The sequence below is a fragment of the Sapajus apella genome, unplaced genomic scaffold (genome assembly GCF_009761245.1).
Source record: "Sapajus apella isolate SASKATOON/1434 unplaced genomic scaffold, GSC_monkey_1.0 scaffold28, whole genome shotgun sequence".
NCBI classification, from domain to species: Eukaryota; Metazoa; Chordata; class Mammalia; order Primates; family Cebidae; genus Sapajus; species Sapajus apella.
Window position 1 is genome coordinate 19,574,639 of NW_022436968.1, and position 17,243 is coordinate 19,591,881.

Below are 17,243 nucleotides of genomic sequence, written 5' to 3' on the forward strand. Positions count from 1 at the left end.
AGAAATGAGAAATTTAAAACCAAAGCTACTGCTCAATTGTATCAACGCTGGAAAAAATAGCTTCAAATTTTAATACACATAAATGGAAAAATAATTGTTTAAAGAAATCGATTCTAACTGACCCAAACGTCTTTTGGAATGTTATAATATTCTTAGTTCTTTTTCTCACATAAGTCGTTTTGGGAGATGGAGAGAGAAGCATCATTTAATCAATGTTTTCTAGACCTAACAATTGTGATGTCAAACACTGTCCACAATTTCCATCACGAGTAACCTGAACTGTGAGGTTTTGTTGACATAATGTGCTACACTACAATGGCACTACAACATTACTGTTACTATATGGGGACAGTACTTTCATTTTAAGTACTACAGTGTTAATAATTTGGTTTCTTAAGTAAATAAAATTAGTTTTAAAAGAGAACCGAATTGGCTTACATATATATATGCAGTCCAGAAACGTATTAAAAAGTCAGTGCCATCACAATTTCACTTTTATGACGTATTATTCTTGAACTTAACTCTAACACTATCCCCTAAAACTTTTCAACGATTTTGAGTGTGTTTTATGTTACTATATAAACTAATTCATAATTTTGTTACAGACTAGAAATCCGTATTTAATAAACGGAAAAAATAAAAGACACTAAAAAAAGTCTTATATGAAGAGTTAATGTAAATTTTCAGAGGGGCCCCTGCTCATACTTTTCAACTTGTGCTATTTATTGAATAACCAACATCCCTACAGCTAACATTGAAATCCCAAGGCTGTGTGGGGTTTTTTGGAGGGAAGGGATGGGGAACAGCAAACTCCGCCTCTCCCACATCTCACCTTACCCGAAACTCCCCGTCTCAGGCTCCCGGGGAGGCAGGGGGTGGGCCGAGGAACGCAGACTACTTTTACCAACCTCCCCACCTAGTGCTGGGAAGTGACGGCCACGGAGACACCCGGCTCCTGGGGCTGCGCTCAGAGGACCCATCCTGCTTTCCCTCTAGCAGTCTTTCCAGAGCTCACCTTTCCCCCACGCGAACCGCCAACGCCCTGCCTTGCCTTCCACCGCCGCCTGCACCAGCATCCCAGCCGGCAGCCAATGACAGCCTTCCACAGCTCCGGGTTTGCAGAGGTAACGCTCCGGGGGCCCTCTGGTCCCGCCCCCTCCAGAACTGCTTCCCGCCCTTCAGGCTCTTTGTCCAATCATCAGCGCCGATTGCTCTTTGGTTACCGCCCCCTTTTACCCGCCCTGCTGAAGACCCGCCTTCTTCCTTAGGCCTGACGGAATCACCTGACTCGGAGGCGCTCCTCAGAAGGAAGGCAAGAAGGGGCGTGTGCATGGAGGGGAGGGGCGGGAGAAGGAAGGGGGGATGCCGGGAGCAGGGCGGGGAGAAGGGTTGTCAGTCCTATCTCGCGAGAGAGGACGGAAGCCTGTGGGAGCCCGTGGCCTTTAAAGTGCCGTTCAGCCCTTTCCTCCAGGGGTGGTTTGTAAACACGGCTGTGCTCAGGCCTCCAGGGCGACCGAAAGGATCCTGAACTAGTGACCTGGAAGGGTGAGTAACAATGGGCAGAGGGTCGCAGGGCTGGAGACTGTAGGGATACGGAGAAAGAAGGCGCTAACATGGCGACGTCGCTCAGCACAGTCCCCACCCCCTGTTTCCCATCACCTAGGGTGCTCCTGACGTGCTCCCTAGCCCTTGAGGCAATTGTGGCTGTGCTGCCACCTCAGCGGTCCGCGCGGTATCGGCTTTGGGAGCCTGACTGGCTGGGCCGGACCGTTAGGTAACAAGCGTTCGTTGTTCCGGCCCCTCCCTCGCGCGCGCTTTCCTAAGGCAGAGGAAAAAGGAATAACGGCTCCTCTTAGACCCCTCCCTCCGAATTATCTTCCCCCTGCTTGGGTCAGTTCAGAGGTTTCCGGGGCGCACGTCTAGTCCGCCCTTTGCGCAGGGAGATCGCTCCCACCCACAGTCCTTGGGTTGGGCAGGGAGAGGGCCCACTCTGGTCTCCCCACCCAGTATTCGAACGATTGAGGACAGTGTGTTTGTGATGGTGGCGGGGAGGAGGATCGGGAGGCGCGGCTGAAAATAGGATCAGGGTCCCTGGCTGCCGTGCAGCCTGAAGTAAAGAATGTGGAGAACCTGCGAGCTGGAAGTCGGCCTTTTCTGTCCTTTCCTCCACCCTCACAATCCCGGTAACCCCCACTTTTTCCCGGTGGGGCGGGGCTTAGGTATGGGTGCAGACTGATTCTGGTATTTTCCCATATATATATATATATACTTTAATCTCTCTGGGTGGACAGCAGAGCTTATGTAGAGAAATAATTTGCTTTTCGCTAGTGCCCTAGGGACCAGAGCCGAGAGGGACTGTGTATGTGTTTTCTCTGTTCGCTAGTTGAACCGAACCTAGGAGGAAAAAGAGGAGGAGGAGCTGGGGACTATTTTTGTGCCCTAGGTAGTATAAAATTGGTTTTCCTTAATGGAGAGTCTTAAAACTGGGGAGGCCAAGAGCAAAACTACTGTGAATATCATGGAGTAAAAGAGATTACTCCTGATGAACCTTAGGCATCAGAAATTTTAGAGAAAGAAGTCTTTCTCTTAAAATTCAACACCTACTTTATATAGTGATGTAAAGCATTTCTTTACATGTACCTTCAGGTTTTCTAATACTTTCCTGGCTATTATTTAATTGGTACTTAGAGATCGACTAATCCCTAAATTATTTTTTATAATGTGAAAGTTTAAATTTTTTAGGGGTTTTAAATTATGGAGACAGTCACAATGCATGCATTTAAGATACATATTTAAAGTTAGAACAAAAATTGACTTCCTTTGAGCACACATTTTGTCTTATTTGAAGAAACATCAGCACTGGCGTAATCATTTGTCAGTAACAGCCATTCTAGGTGTAATCTTTAGCCATATAGCTTTGGTCTCTTTAGTCAAAATTATGAAGGTAAAGCTTTATTTATAAAAGCTTGTTAAAAAGTCAGATCTCTAGGTTTAAGTGCCCTAAAATCCAAACACAGAAGCAGTTTTATCTTGTATTTAAATTTTATATTCTCAATTGAGGAATCCATCGTAAAAACGTTGTTTCAAAATGATTGGAACATCCTTGTGAAATATATTTTAAAAATACAGATACCCCTCTGTAGATGAAGAAAGTTCATGGGTCTTTAAGGCCATCAATAATTACATAACAGTTAAGAATACTACTCTTCGTAAAATAATTTCTAGGAATGTTTTAAATTTACCTTGATGTGTATAAGAATTTCTGAAAATCTTCCAAATTTACCGTGATGTGTATGTTGCCTTCCTAAGACGTTTAATCTTAATTTGAGAGAATGGTACTGCCATTGAGTTTTAAGAAATGATTTAAAATGTAATACTGTAGAAATTTAGAACATAGATGTTATGTATTTTAACAGTAAGGAAGGAGCTTTCAGGGATTCTGTCTGTGTGTGTGTGTGTGTGTGTGTGTGTGTGTGTGTGTGTGTGTGTGTAGGGTGCATAATACCTTCTGTAGATCCAAGTGCATTCCCTGAAAATCCTCTATAAAAACCTTATCCAAATGTTTATTTTGTATTTGGGGCACTATATTATTATCAGTTAAATATGTAACCCAGTAATTCCTGCAGTTACTTTTCTCTTTGGCGTTGTTTTTTATTTTTAAGCTAAGTTAATAGTAGAAATGGTTGTCAGCGGCCGGGCGGAGTGGCTCATGCCTGTAATACCAGCACTTTGGGAGACCAAGGTGGGCGGATCAGGAGGTCAGTAGTTCAAGACCAGACTGGCCAACATGGTGAAACCCCGTCTCTACTGAAAAATAAAAAAATTAGCTGGACATGGTGGCTCGTGCCTGTAATCCCAGCTACTTGGGAGGCTGAGGAAGGAGAACTGCTTGAACTGAGACCCGGGAGGCAGAGGTTGCAGTGAGCAGAGATTGCGCCACTGCACTCCAGCCTGGACTACAGAGTGAGATTCCATTTCAAAAATAAAAAAAGAAAAGAAAAGAAGCAGTTGTCAGCACTTTAACAAATAATAGGGGGGAACTTTTTACTGGTACTCAGGATCTGGAAGCTCTATGAATATGGTTGAAAAATATGCCACATATCACATCTACATATAACTAGTATTAACTCTTCAAAAAATAATCTTCATTTTTTTCTACCCAAATTTTTGTATTTTGGAAAACTTGGGTTTTAATGATACATATGTTCTTGTCTGGTAAATTGTTAGATCAGGTAAACAATCTCATCAATGTGTGCTGTTTCTACTCGTTTTGTCTTCAAGCTCTTCCTTCCAATATGAAATATGTGTATAAGTAGGCATTTCTTTCTCTTTTTATTCTTACTAAAATGTCATTGGAGAAGATAAAGTAGTTGAAGTCTCCTTATTTAAAAATCAGGTTTTCACCAGAACTTCTCTTGTTTAAAACTCAGTGAATAACAATAATATTCTGTTGATCTTTATAAAAGTCAATGCATATAGCACCTGTTAGGTTATTTTGTATGATTAAAATGTACTGTAAAAAAAATCCCATGTTAGCCAAGCGTGGTAGCTCATGCCTATAATCCCAGCACTTTGGGAGGCTGAGGCAGGCAGACCAGCTGAGGTCAGTAGTTCTAGACCAGTTTGGCCAACATGGCAAAACCCTAGAACCCCATCTCTAGTAAAGATACAAAAAATTAGCCAGGCATGGTGGTGGGCACCTGTAATCCTAGCTACTCAGGAGGCTGAGACAGGAGAATTGCTTGAACCCAGGAGCAGGAGGTTGCAGCAAGCTGAGATCATGCCATGGCACTGCAGCCTGGGCAACTGATTGAGACTCTGTCTCAAAACAAAAAACCCATTTTGTATTGTCATAATTTGGAATTTAATTTAGTATTTCTGTGTTTATCTTATACTCACACCTATTCCTTAAGGTGAAGAACTTGTCTAAAATGCTGCATATTCTCTTTATGTAAGTTTTAATGTTGAAGTGGTAAGATAGTAATCACCTGTTTATATTTGAAGGAAAACCCCATTGAACATTTTATTTCCTTTGTTATGTTTTTCAAGGCTAAAAGTTATATAGTAAGGTATAGTTTCATAGAAAATTAAGGAAATTTGTGGATCTTTAAGGCCATCCTTTAAGTAATTTTAAGTACTTTATTTTTTTTTTTGAGAAAAAAAATACTACAAACTCCACCTCTCAGATTCAAGCGGTTCTCCTGCCTGAGCCTCCCAAATAGCTGGGATTACAGGGTGCACCACCACACCCTGCTAATTTTTGTGTTTTTAGTAGAGATGGGGTTTCATCATGTTGGCCAGGCTGATCTCGAACTCCTGGCCTCAAATGATCCACCCACCTTGGCCTCTCAAACTGTTGGGGTTACAGGCATGAGCCACCACACCCGGCCTATTTTTACACATTATTTTATAGTATAAATATATTTAATATTACATATATAAATAAATGTGTATTCATTATATACATCTTTTCAGTTTGTTGAGACTTGTTCACAGCCTTCTTGACAACTTTCAAACTGGTGTATTCATTTTCACTTTTAAGGGATTACAGGTGTGAGCCACTGCACCTGGCCTATTTTTACACATTGTTTTATGTTGTAAGCATATTTAATGTTACATATTGTATAATTATAAATAAATATGTATCATACCTTTTCAATTTATTCTTGTTGGCAACCTTGAAACTGGTATATTCATTTTCAATTTTTTTTTTCCTCTGAGGCGGAGTTCTATCACCCAGGCTGGAGTGCAGTGGTGCTCTCAGCTCATTGCAACCTCCGCCTCCCGGGTTCAAGCGATTCTCCAGTCTCAGCCTCCCGAGTAGCTGGGATTACAGGTATCCACCACCACACCTGGCTAATTTTTGAATTTTTATTAGAGAGGGGTTTCACCCTGTTGGCCAGGCTGGTCTCAAACTCCTGACCTCATGTGATCCACCCACCTCAGCCTCCCAAAGTGTTGGGATTACTGGCATGAGCCACTGTACCCAGCCTCATTTTCACTTTTAAGTATGTTTAATGATGCTTTTGTTCCTTGGCATTTTGGCATTGATAGTAAAGAAGAGATGTAAATAAAATGTTTTGGGACTTCGCCTGTTCACCCATATTCCCATTCTGTATCTTAAGAAAGATAGTGGTTCTGAGCCACTTTTTTGCCTTTCTATCCAAGGAATAGAAAATACTTCTAACAGTAGTAGTGGCTTATTACCACAGAGATTCTCAGGGGAAGATTAGTTGGGAAAGACAGGGGAGGAATAATTGTAATTGGCAAAATACTATTGGACTTTGGTTATTTTTGTAATATATAGTATTTTTATCTATAATACTGACCATAAATTTATAAAAATGTTCCCTAAATATTCTTTAGTTCTCCTAGCAGAACCTAAACCTTTGTCATTCCAGTTTTATAGCTTTGGTTTTTGTAATTTTACTATTTCAGCTAGTATGTTTGCTTTTATTTATTGAGCATGTGTTGGAACAACTTTTTTATGTATCAACTTGTTTTGCCATACTAAAAAATAATTTTGTTCATTATTTTTGTTTTCTTCTTGTTTGTGTGTATACATTATAGTTTTTACAGAATTATATCAAATAAGTTTTATTTTACTTTTATAGCATTGCATTTTTCCATGTTGTATAACCTTTATAATATTTGATTGTTACGTGATAGTTGAAAAATAAGTATTAAATTTGTTCTAAATGCCTGACAAGAAAATAATAGTTTCAGTTCATGCCTATTTTGACATTGAATTGAACATCTCTGTGCATTTATCTTTTTCTTTTTTGAATTGTTTTTGTAGTATACTAATCTCAAATGAATTACCAGTCAAAGGGTATAAATATTTCTACAGTTGCCAGATATTTGCCTCCCCAAAGACTTAAGCAAGTTTATACTGTCAGCAGAGCATGCATGCGTTAACTTTGCCATAATTTTGTGAACTTTGTAGTTACGATTAATAAAGTGTGATTACCTAATTGGAAATTATTGCTGGGAATACGTTGTATTATTTAGCAGTTTTAAAATTATTTAGTTGGCCATATCATACTATAGTTATTTGTCTACCAGTGATCTATGTGATGCAACAAATATTTTCATATTTTCTGACATTTTACTGTCTTTGTTTCTCTTAAGGTTTACCAAAACTTTTGACAGTCTTGTAACAATAATTCTTAGATTTCATGCAGTTTTATGTGGTTTGTGTATTGAATATCTTAGGCTAATTTAAGAGTTAATTTCTGGGCCAGGTACAGTGGCTCACACCTGTAATCCCAGCCCTTTGGGAGGCCAAGGCAGGCGGATCATCTGAGGTCAGGAGTTTGAGACCAGCCTGGCCAACATGACAAAACCCCATCTTTACTAAAAATACAAAAATTAGCTGAGTGTAGGTGGGCATCTGTAATCCCAGCTACTAGGAAGGCTGAGACAGGAGAATCCCTTGAAACCAGGAGGCAAAGGTTGCAGTGAGCCAAGATCATGCCCCTGCACTCCAGCCTGGGCAACAGAGTGAGACTCTGTCTCAAAAAAAAAAAAAAAAAAAAAAGTTACTTTCTGAACTGTACATTTCATAGGAGTTCTGTCTTATGAATGTGTCATGATCTATTAATATTTATAATGACAAATTTATTTCCATATAGGAAACACTTGGAATAAAGAAAGTGTATATGAGTATATGATAGCCAAATTGACTGAGTTTTTGTTTCCTCAATATTGTCTCTGGCACATAGTAAGTATGTAATCAGTGTTTTAGGATAGTTATTAAGAGCCAGATTATCATGAGTCTACCACTTATAAACTGTGTTATCTTGGGTAAATTATATAACCTCTCTGTGCCTCAGTTTCCTTCTCTTTAAGGAGGATAACAGCCTTGCTGTGAGCATTCATATAATATATATATATATATATATATATACATATATATATATATAAAATATTTAATACAGCATCAAGAACTTAATGAGTACTCAGTATATGTTGTGGTAATTGTTATTGTTGAAGTTCATTCAGAAATAATCTAGCCTAGCCCTTCAGGCATGCTTGTGCTGTAGCTTGAAAGCAGTACAGCAAACATCTACTTGGCAGCTTTGGAAGCAAAGTTGGTTTTCCCTAGGAATTTATAATTTATGGAGGAACATACCACCTTAGAATTGTCATAAATTCATTTGAGAGACTATCTCATATTTTTTTGTTCCATGTGTACCCCTTCTCAGACTTTTTCTGTACCAAATTCGTGCAGTATAGCATATTATTATTTTGAGATGATAAAATTATGAGATGATTTCCATAAAATCCAATTATTTTTGTATTTTTGAGACAAGGTGTCTGTCATCCAGGTTGGAGTGCAATGATGTGAACAAGTCTCACTGCAGCTTCCACCTCTTCGGCTCTAGAGATCTTCCCACCTCAGCCTCCCTACTGGCTGGGACCACACTCGCATGCCACCACACTCAGCTAGTTTTTAAATTTTTTTTAGAAATAGGGTCTTGCCTTTCCCCAGGCTGGTCTCAAACTCCCAGGCTTAACCGATCCTCCCACCTCAGTGTCCCAAAGTGCTGGTATTACAGGAGACTACCAGCCCCAGTTATCCTTTTCTTCTGCTCCACTAATCCCATTATAAACATTCTAGTGAAACGTTTCCTTTCTCCTTCCCCATAGTGGTATTGAGATTATGATTAAAATACCACAGATATAAAGTTGTTTTGAAGTCTCTGCTAATTAAACAATTAATATAACTACACTGTCAATTTTTGGCCACAAAGTTGAGAAATCAGCGAAGTCTTTTATCATTTGTAAGGTAGGTTTTAATGATTGTTGATATGTGGATGTTGGATTGAGGGTTGTTTTTGTATAGTAATAGCACTTCACTTACTTGAATTTTGACATATGTTGAAAATGGAAGAGGTGAGCTTATCATTGTTTTGGTTTTTTTTTTTTTTTTTTTTTTTTTTGATAGCCACTTATAAAACATTTACCATCATACCAGTTCAGATGATTTAGTAGTATAAACAGCCCATGTGGTAGTTCTTGGATAATTTGTCTTTTTGGTTTTTTGGTTTTTTTTTGTTTTTTTTTAAGAGAAAGAAAGAGAAAGAATAAAAAAAAAAAGAATGAAGGAAAGGAAGAGGAAGAGGGAGAGAGAACAGGGGTGTTGCTTTATTGCCCGGGATATAGAATGCAGTCTAAAAATGGGTATGCCTGTAATTGTGTTTAATAATAAAGACATAAAAAAAACTATACCCATTGTTTTAATGGGTATAGTACATAATCCATAGTCTTATTTCGTTTCATATTTAGAAACAGCGTCTCTGTCACCCAGGCTGGATTGTGGTGATGCAGTCACAGCTCACTGCTGCCTCGAACACCTGGGCTTCAGCAATCCTCCCACCTCAGCCTCCTGAGTAGCTGGGATAACAGGCATACGCTACTTAACTATACCTGCTTTTTTATTTTTTGTAGAGATGGAGCCCATGTTGCCCAGGTTGTTCTTAAATTCTTTGCCTCAAGTGATCCTCCCATCTCAGCCTCCCAAAATACTGGAGTTATAGGCGTGAGCCACCACACCAAGCCTCTAGTGTGTTTTATTTGTGCCCTTTTCATAACAAGAAATGTTATTGATGTACTTTAAATAATAATGAATTATTGTAATTCTTGGAGAGCTGTGAATTTCATTTTCTATTTTCTTTTTGCTTTTACAAAAAATAAGTTTCTCAGAAGAAAAAAAGCAATGAAAGGTATGTTATCACCTACCCTGGGCAAAAATAATGCTATGGACCTAAGACCACATAATTCCATTACCAAATCTAAAGTGATGTTACTAGTAAAATTTGCACTAGTATTGTTCATATTTATAATTATTACTCTGTAAGTTCTTTGTATTTGTGTATTTGTTATTCTATTACAATTTTAAACTATAAAACAACTTGCTTTCTTTACATTGCCTAGGAATAATCAAGACTCATTTTAAAAATGTTTCCTCTAAAAATTGGAATGCTGATATTTTAATTGAAGAATATTTTTGAGATATTGAACTGATTTCACTACTCACATACAATACAGTCTGGAGAAGTTTGTGATAGTTTTTATGTGTACCATCAACTTTGAGAAATTTCATCAAAATTTTAGTATACTCTTGGGAATTGTGTGAAGGACATCTCTCATGTCTGCTGTGAATGGGGGAAAAATACTGCTGCTTTCCTTGTTAACATTGAGCTTATATTTTTCTCTCTGCTGATGAATTTGATTTCCTTACATTGATGCACTACACATTATGTATCAAATAAACTTATGGATAACATCAAAATCATAGATTAAAGATTAATGTAAAACTATTTTTATTTTTTATTTGTTTATTTATTTTTTTGAGACTAGAGTTTTGCTCTGTCACTCAGGCTAGAGTGTAGTGGTGGGATCTCAGCTCACTGCGACCTCCACCTCCCAGGCTCAAGCAATTCTCGTGCTTCAGCCTTCTAAGCAGCTGAGACTCGAGGCACCACCACCATGCCCAGCTAATTTTTTGTATTTTTAGTAGAGAAGGGGTTTCTCCATGTTGACCAGTCTGGTCTTGAACTCTTGACTTTAAGCAATCTACCTACCTTGGCCTCCCAAAGTGCTGGGATTACAAGCTTGAGGTACCACACCTGGCCAAAACTCTTATGTCTAAAAGTTAAACTAAATATGTAGTTCTTCAGTTTATTGCCCCAAAAATAAAGAAGATAGTAAGATTAGGTATTTATTAGGCATTAGGAAAATGCACATTTGAAGTCAAAGTAAAACGTAGTAAATTTATAAACTTAATAAATATGATTTTAGTGTCATGCACTATACCATGTATTTTACATATATTATTTTCATGTATTCTTTTTGACAGTCCTAAAATGCATATTTTTTTTTACTACAGAGGATCATGGTGTAATCATGCAATTTAAAATTTTCCTGGCCAAGGTCAATGGCTTACACCTGTAATCCCAGCACTTTGGGAGGCTAATATAGGAGGATCATTGCCTTGATTAATGGAGGCTTTAAGACACTCTTATTTTAAATGAATGATTTAAATCATTCATTTAAAGACACTCATAAGAGTGTCTTAAAGCCTCCTTGATCATTCATTTAAAATAAGAGTTCCTTAAAGCCTCCTTGAACTCAAGAAGTTCAAAATCCACCTGGTCATCATCATGAGACCTGGTCTCTACCAAAAAAAAAAATTAGCTGGGCGTGGTGGCGTGTGCACCTGTGGTCCCAGCTACTCAGGAGGTTGAGGTTGGAGAATCACTTGAGTCCTAGAGATCAAGGTTGCAGTGAGCCATGATTGTGCCGCTGCACCTCAGCCTGGGCGACAGTGTAAGACCCTGTTTCAAAAAAAAAAAAAAATTCCTGAATTTAAAATACTTTAGTCTTGAGAGGTGAATGAAGTCTTACTAGGTCATGGTTGCAGGTTTTCAAACTCCTGGATTTAGGTTTGTTATTATGACCACATTGCTATTCCCAAGGTGATCTCTAGGATCATTTCAAGAATGTATGAAGATTGTCATGAATGTACTGAGTATTTGAATCCTGCTTCAGTTCACCTTGGCTGTGTCTACATGATGACAAATGTTTGACAGGAAATGAAGTCGTATCTAGTGTCATTTGTGCTAGTGTTCCCCTACCCCTTCAGTGTTGGCGCCAAATCTTCCCTTTATTTTTTTATGTTTGTGGAAAGGCGAACCACATCAGCAGCAATCATCGGTCAACCAATAGGATCTAGTTAGTGGTGAACGGATTGACTGTTTAATTGGTAAGAGTCACTGGCCTAACCACACCATAGCATGGCCACTTGGGTTCCTATAGAGATGGCCTCAGTTTCCAGTGTTCCCCACAGATGTTTGCTTCTTGCCCAGTTGAGAGGGGATCTCAAGACTCTTGACTGGTGGTCGTGAGCTCTCACGCTGCCTGGCTGTGTAGATAGACTGTGTGTATACATGAAGTGGGGATGGGGGCCAAGATGCTGTTAGAACTGTTTAGAAACACTCGCCTCTTGTAGATCCAGCCTTAACGTTTTTCTGGCATCCTACTAATAGCAGATCCTGCACAAAGTGGGTATCAGAGTTAATACTGTGAGGAGACAATATAAGAATAGTTTTACCAAAGATAATGAGATATCACATAATGTCTGCGTTTTACTATTGATTTGAGTGCATCCTTAGAAAACTGAATATAACAAAAACCCAGGACGTTACTGGAAATTATATGCTCTCTAGAAACTTTGTGTCAATCTTTATATAAACGCTGTTTTATGAGTTATATGAAATGTTATAAAAATAGAAAAAAAAACCTGTTTCTATAAGGTGCTGCTGCTCTTGAAGTTGTGGGGCACAAGTGCATCTTCCTGGGACCTTACAACTCTTGCTTACTCTATTAATTTTCTGTTCCTGCCTCATATATTACCACTTAACATCTTAAAACAATATAAATTTATTGTCTCACAGTTTTTGTAGGTCAGAAGTCCAAGCGGGCTCAACTGAGTCCTCAGTTAGGGTCTTACAAAGCCAAGATCAGTGTGTTGGCAGAGCGTCATTCTTTTTTGGAGTCTCTAGGGAGTAATCCACTTCCAAGTTAATTCAGGCATTTGGCTGAATTCAGTAGGTCTTGTCTTTATTTTCATCCCTCTTTCCTTACTGGCTGTCAGCCAAGGGCTGGTCTTGTCTCCCAGGAGCTGAAGTGCTTTCCATGTGGCCCCATCCAGTAATGGAAGGTTACATCCCTCTCATGCTTCTAACCTGTCTGACTTCTTTTTCTGGCTGAATCTCTTTGACTCCAGATGGAGAAAGTTCTCTGCTCTTGAGGGCTCTTGATTAGATTCCTAGATAGCCCAGGAATCTATCTTATTTTTGGATCTGTAGTCTTTTTACATTTGCAGAGTTTCTTTTTTGGTGGAAAGTAAACTGTTAACAGGTTCCAGGGATTAGGGTATGGACATCTTTGGAGGGCCATTCTGCCTAATACACTCACATACTCTTGAAAATAAACTTGATAAATTCTGTACCCTTGCACATTTCTAAGTTGATTCCTACAATTTTATAATCATAGATTGAAATTGTTGAAAAAAATATAATTTGTTTTTTCCAGATACACTTTTACAAGTATCTGAATACCATAGTGATTTGATGCTATCATTGGTTTTAAAAAACAAGCTTGAATTAACTCATCTAATAGTTGGAAGTTTTCAGTGTCCCTTTTTCTTATCAAATTTTGTATTTTCTTTCTACTTCACCAACATAATTTTATTTGAACCCAATGTGTTTTAATATTTTAAAATATCACTCTATCACACTTGTGTGTGACAAATATATATTTCGTTTTTCAAAAATTTTTATTGATTTCTTTATTCTTGCGGAACTTCCTCTCTGGACAATACATTTTTGCATGGTATTTCCACAATGGCAGAGATAATCATTAAGTGAAAATTGTTATTCTTTCTGTCATCACACTACACAGTAAAGTATATCTGGATTCCTAAACACAAGGCAGAACACTGATTCTTAAAGTCATGCTTTGCCTTTAATAATATTTGTAAGACCAGGAAAGCCAGAAGCTTGAGGGTTAATGGAGGCGTTAAGGCACTCTTATTTTAAATGATCCATTTGTTTTGTTCCAAGGAAGCTTCTAAAGCCTAGGGCAACTCATTCTAATAAGATTTGAGATGGGAGAGGTATGGATTTCTTTTGAAAAGTGGGAGATTGAGGACTCTGGAAAAATAGGCAGATCATCTTTGGGAAGCAAACAAAGGGAAAATGAAGATATAGAAGTTGATTTTCTTAAAACTTGTCTTGCTCCAGTATCCCTTGGAAAGCCTTAGTGTGTACCTTTAGTAATACATACCCCACTTTGTCTGTATCCCATACTGCCTCCTTGAAAGACTGTCCATCACCCTCCTGCCTACCTCTTATCCTCCTGCAAGGACAGAAGCCAACTTTTCTTTGCCACTCAAGATTGCCCTCACATCTGTTACACTTATGCCTAGCAGAGGATTAATTCCTTTCTCATGCTAATGCCTACCTTTTGGACCCTGCTTCTTGGCACAATATTTGGCTCTTACCAGGACACTTGCCGTTAGTAGTGTTTGTACCTTTCAGCAGAGAGCCTACCCGCAGGTTAATGATATACAAATATAGGCATTTACTGCATAACAACATTTTGAGTCAGTAGACCACATGAAAGATGTGGTAGCCATCATGACATAGTGTAACACATTACACACATTTGTAGTGATGTTGGTGTAAACAAATCTACAGTGCTACCAGTTGTCTAAAAGTATAGCATTTCATTAAGACAAGGAAAATACAGCACAATTACTTACAGTATTTAATACTTGATAAGCAATGATGTTACTGGTTTATGTATTTAAATATACCTTTTAATCATTATTTTGGAGTGTACTTTTTAAAAAAAAAAGTTTATTTTAAAACAGCCTCAGGCAGGTCCTTTAAGAGGTATTCCTCAAGAAGGCATTGTTACCATAGGTGATCACGACTCCATGTTCGTTATTGCCTCTGAAGACCTAGAGGGATAAGATACTGAGGTGGAAGACAGTGACACTGATGATCCTCACCCTGTGTAGGCCTAGGCTAATGTGTACGTCTTTGTTTTAGTTCTTAACAAAATAATTTTAAAGTAAAAATAATTTTTAAGATAGAAAAAAGCTTATTAGAATAAGAATGAAAATATTTTCTGTATAGCTGTACTGTGTGTTTGTATTTTAAGCTAAGTGTTGTTTCAAAGGAGCCAAAAAGTTTTTAGAAAAGTAAAAGATTTATAAAGTAAAAAAGTCATAGTAAGCCAAAATTAACTATTATCCAAGAAAGAAAATTGCTAAATAAATTTTGTGTAGCCTAGCGTACAGTATATAAAGTCTACAATACTGTACAGCGGTGTCCTAGGCCTTCATATTCACTCATCACTCATGCACTGACTCACCAGAGCAACTTCCAGTTCTGCCAACTGCATTCTTGGTAAGTGCCCTATACATTACCATGTTAAAAATCTTTCATACTGTATTTTTACTGTCCCTTTTCTATGTTTAGATATACAAATACCATTTTGTTACAAATGGTATTAGTATTCTGTACAGTAACAACCTGTACAGGTTTGTAGCCTAGGAGCAATAGGGTATATCATGAAGGTTTGTGTGAGTATAGTCTGAAGTTTGCACAATGATGTTTTGTCCTGACTTCACATTTCTCAGAATGTATCCCTGTTGTTAAGTGACACATGATTATATAAGAAATACATCTACAATAGGTCAGATAGTGGTGGCAGAGAAGAGTTTCCTTACATCTGTGCCTTTAAAGTTACAAAAAAAGGATGTTATTTTTAATGTTCAAAGTCTGGGTGATTATCTTAACATTCCATGTGTTAAGACATAAGCGATACAGGCCAGTTACAACTGGCTGTCTTATTTCCTTTTGTTGAAATGACAACACCAGCCTTGCAGGTTTTTAGGGTTTTATTAATGGCAAAAACCATAATTACTTTTGCACCTGAACTTCTGTGAACAGTTGCTGAAATAAGAACACAAATATCTGTATACACATAAGAAAACCTAAAGCCATACTTTAAAAATAAACATTTCTATGAAAGAAGCAATTTGCAGAAATTTAGCTCTACCTAGAAGACGTGGATCTTGACATTATCCCACAGAGCCATTTGTCCTTTGAATTGCTGCTCCATTTGTAGCCCCTATTTTACATTTGTACAGCTAAATATCCTATTTGAGTCCTTTTTCCCTTAAGGAACAGCCTGTTCCTTATAAAACAGAATTTTGTTGCCAGCTTTAAAGTGAGTTTCTGGTTTGTGATACTCAAAACAGTGTTTGTTGTTGTTGTTGTTTTCTTTTTTTTTTTTTTTGAGATGGAGCTTCACTCTTGTTGCCCAGGCTGGAGTGCAGTGGTGTGATCTGGGCTCGCTGCAACCTTCACCTCCCTGGTTCAAGAGATCCTCCAGCCTCAGTCTCCAGAGTAGCTGAGATTACAGGTGCCCGCCACCACACCCGGCTAAGTTTTTCCATTTTTAGTAGAGACGGGGTTTTACCATGTTGACCAGGCTGGTCTCGAACTCCTGATCTCAGGAATCCTCCTGCCTCGGCCTCCCAAAGTGCTGGAATTACAGACGTGAGCCACCGCACCTGGCCAACAATGTTTTAAACATATTAAACATGTTTCAAGAAATCTTGAAAGTGTCAGGAAATTCAAAGTTGAGTGCAATCCTTCTTTCCAACATTCTGCACAATAGGGAAATCTCCCAATACCTATATGACCTGGTAATGGGAGCTCAGTCCTGAGATAATGTAGAGCAAAGTCTCTCTCTCTTTGAATATTGTGCCTTTTCTTAATGCAGTTGGTAACTGAGCTTTCTGCCAGGTTCTTATTCTCTCCTTGACCACACCATCATTTACATAATGACTCTGGGCAGTCATTTCTGAGTTTTGCAGACTGAGTGTGTGAGTTTACCTTTCCAAACTACAATAATTATGGTTGTTTCTTTGCTCTTACATTGTCATTCTGGTCTTCCTATTTTTCCTTTCTTCTTTGTCACCTATAGATCGGCTTTACATATTAAAGAAGTCCTTATGAATGTTAGTCGTGGCTCCTGACAGAATCTTCTGCTTTTGAAAACTCTCTTTAGTAGATCACCAGGTTATCTCCATGAGGTATCTAGACATCTTACATTTTAGAATGAAATAAGTGTGAGGACAGAAACAACTAATTGTCCACCAGTATTCTCTTCTTTTTTCTTATTGGTAGATGCTCCAGTTCTTACCTAAGCATATAGTGAAATAAAGGAAATATTTCCTAGCCTCCCTGATAGCTATGGTCATATGACTAAGTTCTGAACCAAGAAATGTGAATAAAAGTTTCCTGTAAGATTTCTGAAAAATATCCTTAAAGGGAGGTTATTGCTCATCTCCTATTTCTCATCTTACTGTCTGATCAGCAGATGTGATGGCTAGAACTTGAACAGTTATTTTTAAAACCATGAAGGAGAAGCTACATGTTGAGAATGGCAGAACAACAAAATATAAGGACCTTTGGTTCCAAAAGATCATGGTTCTGGATTGCCTATGTTTTTGTGAAAGAAGTAAACGTCTTTCACAAAAGAATCATTTAAGCCATTGTTATTTTGAGTTTTTTGTCATTCCATTGTTATTTTCAGTTTTCTGTCGTTAACAGCTGAACCTAATCCTAACTGATGCACATATTTTTTAAAGTCAA

At 38.2% G+C, this 17,243-nt stretch overlaps 1 protein-coding gene across 3 annotated transcripts in view; it reads left to right on the forward strand.

Moving 5' to 3' along the window:
* The first annotated feature begins 1,361 nt into the window (after window positions 1-1,361).
* The window catches only part of ATF2 (activating transcription factor 2), a 91,500-nt gene continuing 75,618 nt past the window's right edge, over window positions 1,362-17,243 (forward strand). For 2 of the 3 annotated variants that reach the window (XR_004273299.1, XM_032292889.1), the window contains exon 1: window positions 1,380-1,545. The gene's annotated coding sequence lies outside the window, so the exon portion shown is untranslated. Of the gene's footprint in view, window positions 1,546-17,243 lie in introns of all 3 variants that reach the window. The other variant, XM_032292890.1, reaches the window with a different exon arrangement.